The following is an 8,798-nucleotide window of genomic DNA, read 5'->3' on the forward strand; positions in this document are numbered from 1 at the left end:
TTTGCAAGCTTCACAATTAAATGTCGAGGTGTTGAACGGTTTTTATTGATTTTAGGGGGGGATCTCTCTATTTCCTGGATCTGAATGCCTGTTTCCCTTCCCAGATTAGGAAAGTTTTCAGCTAGAATTTGTTCAAATACATATTCTGGCCCTCTGTCCCTTTCGGCGCCCTCGGGAACCCCAATTAAACGTAGGTTTTTCTTCCTCAGGCTGTCGTTTATTTCCCTTAATCTATCTTCATGGTCTTTTAATTGTTTGTCTCTTTTTTCCTCAGTTTCCCTCTTTGCTATCAACTTGTCTTCTATGTCACTCACTCGTTCTTCCACCTCGTTAACCCTCGTCGTTAGGACTTCTAGTTTGGATTGCATCTCATTCAATTGATTTTTAATTTCTGCCTGATTAGCTCTAAATTCTGCAGTCATGAAGTCTCTTGAGTCCTTTATACTTTTTTCTAGAGCCACCAGTAGCTGTATAATAGTGCTTCTGAATTGGCTTTCTGACATTGAATTGTAATCCAGATTTTGTAACTCTGTGGGAGAGAGGACTGTTTCTGATTCTTTCTTTTGAGGTGAGGTTTTCCTTCTAGTCATTTTGCTCAGTGCAGAGTGGCCAAAAGCAAATTGTATTGGGAAAAAGAGAAAAAGAGAGGAGAGAAAGAAGGAAAGAAAAGAGAAAGAGAAAAAAAAAGGGAAGAAAAGAAAAAAAAACGAGAAAAAAAAAAAAAGAAGAAAAAGAGAAAGAAAAAGAAAGGAGAAAAAAAAGGGGGTGGGGGAAGGAAACAAATCAAAAAGCAAAACAAAACAAAAACAAAAACAAAAACAAAACAAAACAAAACAAAACAAAAAAAAAAGAACCAAAGGGGAGTATCTTCTGATTCTGTGTACTTTAAGTCCCTTGGCTTCTCCTGGAAGTTGTCAGTCTAGCTGGTGTTCTGGGGGAGGGGCCTGTTGTGCTGATTTTCAGGTGTTAGCAGTTGGGGGAGCTGCTGTGCCCCTGCCTGGTGCAGGGCTCGGTGGGGGTTGTTTACCCCGTGAGGCCGCAGGAGGAACAGCCCCAGTGGCGGGGCAGCTCTGGAAACCTGGATTCAGCTCCGGCAGGAACTCCGTCTGCAGGGCCTGGAGGCTCCGGGGCGGGGCCGCTGATCTGCTCAGCTGGGGCAGGAGCGTCCTCGCTGTCCTGGGCCCTCCCGGCCTCTGCCTGTCCCGGGGGAGGCGGGATCCTGGGCTGTGTCCCGGCGCCCTGTGCTCCGGAGCCTGCGCTGGTGGATTCGCGCTCCCGGGCCGCGCAGCCCCCTCCGCGGAGCCGCCGCCCGAGCCCCTCCGAGCTGCTCCTGGAACCGCGCAGCCCCCTCCGCACGGAGCCTCTTCCTCTGCCCGAGCCCCTCCGAGCTGCTCCCGGGGCCGCGCAGCCCCCTCCGCGGAGCCGCCGCCCGAGCCCCTTCAGCTGCTCCGGGTCCCGCCGGGTCCCGCCGCCCGCGCTGCAGCCCTTAGGGAGCTCGGCGCACTCTCCTGGGCGCGCAGTTGCTGTTACTGTCCCCGGGAGCCCGAGGGCATCCCCGCCCTTCTGGGTCCTGTTCCACCTCCCTGCGAGCCCCTTTCCGCCCGGGAAGGTCGGTGCAGCTCCTGCGTCTCCGGGACGGGGCTCTCCTGTCCTGGGGACACTCGCCCCGGCCTCAGCCCGGCTCCTCGCGGGGCCCCTCCCCCTTGGAGGCCTTTGTTTCTTTATTTCTTTTTCCCCGTCTTCCTACCTTGATAGAAGCGCGAACTCTTCTCACTGTTGCATTCCAGCTGGTCTCTCTTTAAATCTCAGGCCGAATTCATAGATTTTCAGGATAATTTGAAGGTTTTCTAGGTAGTTTGGTGGAGACAGGTGATTTGGGGACCCTACTCTTCCGCCATCTTGCTCCTCCCAGATTCTTTCAATAGACACAGAAAAAGCATTTGACAAAGTATAACATCAATTATTGGTAAAAACCCTCAACAAAGTAGGGTTAGAGGAAACATACCTCAACATAATAAAGCCCATATATAAAACTCCACAGCTAATGTCCTCTATGGTGAAAAGCAGAACATTTCTTCTAAGGTCAGGAAAAAAACAGGATGTCCACTCCCACTACTGTTGTTCAACAGAGTACTGGAGTCCTAGTCTCAGGAATGAGACAAAAAAAGAAATAAAAGGTATTCAAGTCAGCAAGGAAGAAGTCAAACTTTATTTGCAGACAATGTGATAGTCTATGTAGAAAATACAAAAGACACCACCAAAAAATTGCTAGAATTCATATGAATTCAATAAAGTCACAAGATACAGAATCAATGTACAAAACTTTGTTGCATTTCTATACACAAATAATGAAGCAACAGAAAAAGAAATCAAGGAATCTATCCCATTTACAACTGCACCAAAAACAATAAGATATCTAGGAATAAAACTAACCAAAGAGGTAAAAATCTACTCTGAAAACTATGAAAAACTGATGAAAGAAATTGAAGAACACATGAAGAAATGGAATAACATTCCATGCTCATAGATTGTAAAAATGAATATTGTTAGAATATTTATACTGCCCAAACCAACTTATACATTTAATGAGATTCCTATCATAATACCATCAATATTTTTCACAGAGCTACAACAAGCAATCCTAAAATTTGTAAGGAAGCACAAAAGACCCTTAATGGGCAAAAACAATTTTGAAAAGGAACAGCAAAGCTGGAGGCATCACAATTCTGGACTTCAAGATATACTACAAAGCTGTAGTGATCAAGACAGTATGGTACTGGCACAAAAACAGACACATAGATCAATGGATCAGAATAGAAAAACCAGAAATGGACCCACAACTATATGGTCAACAAATCTTCAAGAAAGCAGGAAAGAGGTGATCCCTGGGTTGCTCAGTGGTTTAGTGCCTGCCTTCAGCCCAGGGCATGATCCTGGAGTCCTGGGATCGAGTCCCACGTTGGGCTCCCTGCATGAAGCCTGCTTCTCCCTCTGCCTGTGTCTCTGCCTCTTTCTCTCTCTCTCTCTCTCTCATTAATAAATAAATAAAATCTTAAAAAAAGAAAGCAGGAAAGAATAACCAAGGGAAAAAGGCCCTTCAACAAATGGTGTTGGGAAAACCAGACAGCAACACGCAAAAGAATGAAACTGGCCCCCATTCTCACCCCATACACAAAAATAAAATCAAAACGGATGGAAGAACTAAATTTAAGACAGGAAACCATCAAAATTCTAGAGGAGAATATAGGAAGTAACCTCTTTAATAAGCAATAGTAACTTCTTAATAGATAAGTCTCATGAGGCAAGGGAAACAAAAGCAAAAATAAATCTTGACATTTCATCAAGATCAAAAGCTTCTGCACAGCAAAGGGAACAATCAGCACAAGTAAAAGGCAGCATTAGAATTGGGAGAAGATATTTTCAAATGACACATGTGATAAAGGGTTAGTATCCAAAATCTATAAAGAACTTCTCAAATTCAACACCCAAAAACAAATAATCCAATTAAGAAATGGCCAGAAAATGTAAATATATATTTTTCCAAAACCAACATACAAATGGCTAACAGACATGGCAATGCTCAATATCATTCCTCATCAGGGAAATGCAAATCAAAACTACATTGAGACATCACCCTACACCTGTCAGAATGGCTAAAATGAACAACACAGGAAACAGCAAATGTTTTGGTGAGGATGTGGAGAAAGAGGAACCCTCTTGCACTCTTTGTGGGAATATAACTGGTAAAGACACTATGGAAAACAGTATGGAGGCTATTCAAAAAGTGAAAGATAGAGGGAAGGAGGAAAAATGGCATCCACGGATTATAGTACCTACAGCCAAGCTGCAGCCCAGCAGGGCTACAGTGCATACACCACCCAACCAACTCAAGGATATGCACAGACCACCCAGGCATATGGGCAGCAGAGTTATGGAACCTATGGACAGCCCACTGATGTCAGCTATACCCAGGCTCAGACCACTGCGACCTATGGGCAGACCGCCTATGCAACTTCTTATGGACAGCCTCCCGCTGGTTATACTACTCCAACTGCCCCCCAGGCATACAGTCAGCCTGTTCAGGGGTACAGCACTGGTGCTTATGATACCACCACTGCTACGGTCACTACCACCCAGGCCTCCTATGAAGCTCAGTCTGCATATGGCACTCAGCCTGCTTACCCAGCCTATGGGCAGCAGCCAGCAGCCACCGCACCTGCAAGACCACAGGATGGTAACAAACCTGCTGAGACTAGTCAACCTCAATCTAGCACAGGGGGTTACAACCAGCCCAGCCTAGGATATGGACAGAGTAACTACAGTTATCCCCAGGTACCTGGGAGCTACCCCATGCAGCCAGTCACAGCACCACCATCTTATCCTCCTACCAGCTACTCCTCTACACAGCCAACTAGTTATGATCAGAGCAGTTACTCTTAGCAGAACACCTATGGGCAGCCGAGCAGCTATGGACAGCAGAGTAGCTATGGTCAACAAAGCAGCTATGGGCAGCAGCTGCCCACTAGTTATCCCCCCCAAACTGGATCCTACAGCCAGGCTCCAAGTCAATATAGCCAACAGAGCAGCAGCTACGGGCAGCAGAGTTCATTCCAACAGGACCACCCCCGTAGCATGGGTGTTTATGGGCAGGAGTCTGGAGGATTTTCCAGACCAGGAGAGAACCGGAGCATGAGTGGTCCTGATAACCCGGGCAGGGGAAGAGGGGGATTTGATCGTGGAGACATGAGCAGAGGTGGGCGGGGAGGAGGACGCGGTGGAATGGGCGCTAGAGAGCGAGGTGGCTTCAATAAGCCTGGTGGACCCATGCATGAAGGACCAGATCTTGATCTAGGCCCACCTGTAGATCCAGATGAAGACTCTGACAACAGTGCAATTTATGTGCAAGGTTTAAATGACAATGTGACTCTAGATGATCTGGCTGACTTCTTTAAACAGTATGGAGTTGTTAAGATGAACAAAAGAACCGGACAACCCATGATCCATATCTACTTGGACAAGGAAACAGGAAAGCCCAAAGGTGATGCTACAGTATCCTATGAAGACCCACGAACTGCCAAGGCTGCTGTGGAGTGGTTTGATGGGAAAGATTTTCAAGGAAGCAAACTTAAGGTTTCTCTTGCTCAGAAGAAATCTCCGATGAACAGCATGTGGGGTGGTATGCCTCCCTGTGAGGGCAGAGGGATGCCACCGCCACTCCGTGGAGGTCCAGGGGGCCCAGGAGGTCCTGGGGGCCCCATGGTTCGCATGGGAGGCCGTGGAGGAGACAGAGGTGGCTTTCCCCAAGAGGACCCCGGGGTTCCCGAGGGAACCCATCCGGAGGAGGAAACGTCCAGCACCGAGCTGGGGACTAGCAGTGCCCCACTCCGGGGTGTGGAAACCAGAACTTCGCCTGGAGAACAGAATGCAACCAGTGTAAGGCCCCGAAGCCTGAAGGCATCCTTTCACCACCCTTCCCGCCCCTGGGATATCTATTTATCTATCTATCTATCTATCTATCTATCTATCTATCTATCTATCTGAATATTATTAAGCCATAAAAATGAATGAAATGTTGTAACAACATGGATGGAACTAAAGAGTATTATGCTAAGTGAAATAAGTAAGAAAAAGACAAATACCATATGATTTCACTCATATGTGGAATTTAAGATCAAAACTGAAGAACATAGGGGAAAATTAAAAAGAGTGGTGAACCAGAGAGCAGACTCAACTATGGAGAACAACCTGCATGTTACTGGAGGGGAGGTGGGCAGAGGAAATGTGTTAAATGGGTGGTGGTATTAAGGAGGGCACTTATGTGATGAGCACTGGGTGTTGTATGTAAGTGATGAATCACTAAATGCTACACCTGAAATTAATATTACAATGTATGTAAACTGAAATTTAAATAAAAACTTGAAACTACAAAAAAATAACGTCTATTTTCTTCGAGGTGAATATTGCTATGCCAGCTTTCTTTTGCTTCTATCTGCCTGGTAAATATTTTTCCATACCTTCACTTTCAAACAGTTTGTGTTTGTAGGACTGAAGTAAATGTCTTGTAGGTATCTATCTATCTATATATGGTTCTTCCTTTTTTATACATTTAGTCACTCTAAGTCTTTTGATCAAGGTATTTTGTCTATTTGCCTTCAGAGTAATTACTGATAGGTAGGTACTTATTGCCATTTTGTTACTTGTTTTACAGTTGTTTTTATAGTTCTCTATTTCTTTCTTCTCTTGCTCTCTTCTGTTGTGTTTTGATAGCTTTCTTTTGTAATATACTTGTATTCATTTCCCTTTATTTTGTGTGTATATATTACAGATCTTTGATTTGTGGTTACTATTAGGCTTATTATAACATCTTATGTATATAGCAGTCTATATTAAGTTGATGGTCACTTAAATTTGAACTCACTCTAAAAGTACTATATCAGGGCACTTGGGCAACTCTGTCAGTTAAGTGTCTGCCTTCAGCTCTGGTCATGATCCCAAGGTCATAGGATTGAGCTCTGCATTTGGCTCCCTGCTCATTAAGGAGTCTGCCTCTCCCCCGGTCCCTCCCCCTGCTCATGCTCTCTGTCAAATAAATGAATAAATAAATAAAATCTCTAAAAAATAATTGATTTCAGTTCTTTTGTGCTTTAAACTCTACTGGTTTTATAAGTGATTAATCTACCATATTTATTATGTTTGTATGTACCTGTGTAATTTTTTCCTATCTTAATTTTTTTCTCTTGATTATAGCCTTCTCCTTTCCCCCAAATAATTCTTTACAACATTTCTCATCAGACCGGTTTAGTGGTGATAACCTCCTTTAACTTGTGTTTGTCTGAGAAACTCTTATATTATCTCTCATATTCTGAATGATATCCCTGCTGGTTGTTGACTTTTTTCCTTTTAGGACTTTGAATATATCATGCCACTCCCTTCTGACTTGGAATGTTTCTGCTGAAATATTAGCTGTTAGTCTTATGGGGTTTCCCCTTGTATGTAACATATTTCTTTTTTCTTGCTGCTTTTAAAATTCAATCTTTGTAAAAAAAATTCAATCTTTGTGACTACTTTTTGCCATTTTAATTACTATGTGTGGCCCCCCCTTAGGCTAATTGCAGTGGAGCATCTCTGTACCTCCTGAATCTGGATGTCTATTTCCTTCCCCAGATTAGGTAGGGTTTCAGATATTATTTATTCACATAAATTCTCTGCCCCTTTTCTCTCTTTATTTTCTGGGATCCTTATAAAGCAAATTTTATGCATGATGATGTCACTGACATCATCTTACCTTATTCTTAACTTTTTATTATTCTTTTCTTTTTCCGTTCATCTTGGTTACTTTCCCTTACTCTGTTCTCCAGCTCATTGACCCATTCTTCTGCCTTTTCTAATCTGCAATTGAATTCCTCTAGTCTATTTTTTAATTTAAATTCAATTTGACCACATATAGTACATCATTAGTTTCAGATACAGTTTTCAATAATTCATCAGTTGTGTATAACACCCATTGCTCATCACATCACATGCCATTCTTAATGCCCATCACCCAGTTACCATATTCACACCCACCTCCCCTTCAGTAATCCTCAGTATGTTTCCCAGAGTTAAGAGTCCCTCGTGGTTTGTCTTTCTCTCTGATTATTCCCCATTCAGATTCCCCTCCTTTCCTTATAGTCCCTTGCATTATTTCTTATATTCTGCATATGAGTGAAACCATATGATAATTGTCTTCCTCTAATTGACTTATTTCACTTAGTATAATACCCTCCAGTTCTATCCATGTCAAAATAAATGATAGATATTCATCCTTTCTTTTTTTAATAATAAATTTATTTTTTATTGGTGTTCACTTTGCCAACATACAGAATAACACCCAGTGCTCATCCCGTCAAGTGCCCCCCTCAGTGCCCGCCACCCAGTCACCCCCACCCCCCACCCTACTCCCCTTCCACCACCCCTAGTTCGCTTCCCAGAGTTAGTAGTCTTCCATGTTCTGTCTCCCTTTCGGATATTTCCTACCCATTTCTTCTCCCTTCCCCTCTATTCCCTTTCACTATTATTTATATTCCCCAAATGAATGAGACCATATAATGTTTGTCGATATTCATCCTTTCTGATGGCTAAGTAATATTCCATTGTATATACACACCACATCTTCTTTATCCATTCATCTGTCAAAGGACATCTTGGCTCTGTCTACAATTTGGCTATTGTGGACATTGCTGCTATAAACATTGGGGTGTAGGTGCCCCTTCATTTCACCACATCTGTACCTTTGGGGTAAATATCCAATGGAGCAATTGCTGGGTCATAGGGTTGCTCTATTTTTAACTTCTTGAGGAATCTCCACAGTTTTCCAGAGTGGCTGCACCAGCTTGCATTCCCACCAACAATATAAGAGAATTTCCCCTTCTCCACATCTTTACCAACTTGTGTTGTTTCCTGTCTTGTTGATTTGGATCATTCTAACTGGTATAGAGTGGTATCTTGTGGTTTTGATTTGTATTTCCCTGATGACAAGTGATGTGGAGCATTTTTTCATGTGTCTGTTGGCCATTTGTATGTCTTCCTTGGAGAAATGCCTGTTCATGTCTTCTGCCCATTTCTTGAGTAGATTTTTTGTTTTCAGGGTTTTGAGTTTGATATGTTTTTTATAGATCTCGGACATTAGCCCTTTATCTGAAATCTCATTTACAAATATCTTCTCCCATTCTTCAGGTTGCCTTTTAGTTTTGTTGACTATTTCCTTTGCTCTGAAAAAGCTTTTTATCTCGATGAAGTCCCAATAGTTCATTTTTGCT

At 43.2% G+C, this 8,798-nt stretch overlaps 1 pseudogene; it reads left to right on the forward strand.

Moving 5' to 3' along the window:
- The first annotated feature begins 3,789 nt into the window (after positions 1-3,789).
- Positions 3,790-5,573, forward strand: LOC140628355 (RNA-binding protein EWS pseudogene; annotated as a pseudogene).
- Positions 5,574-8,798: the final 3,225 nt, after the last annotated feature.

The sequence above is a fragment of the Canis lupus genome, chromosome X, assembly GCF_048164855.1.
Source record: "Canis lupus baileyi chromosome X, mCanLup2.hap1, whole genome shotgun sequence".
Lineage (NCBI taxonomy): Eukaryota > Metazoa > Chordata > Mammalia > Carnivora > Canidae > Canis > Canis lupus.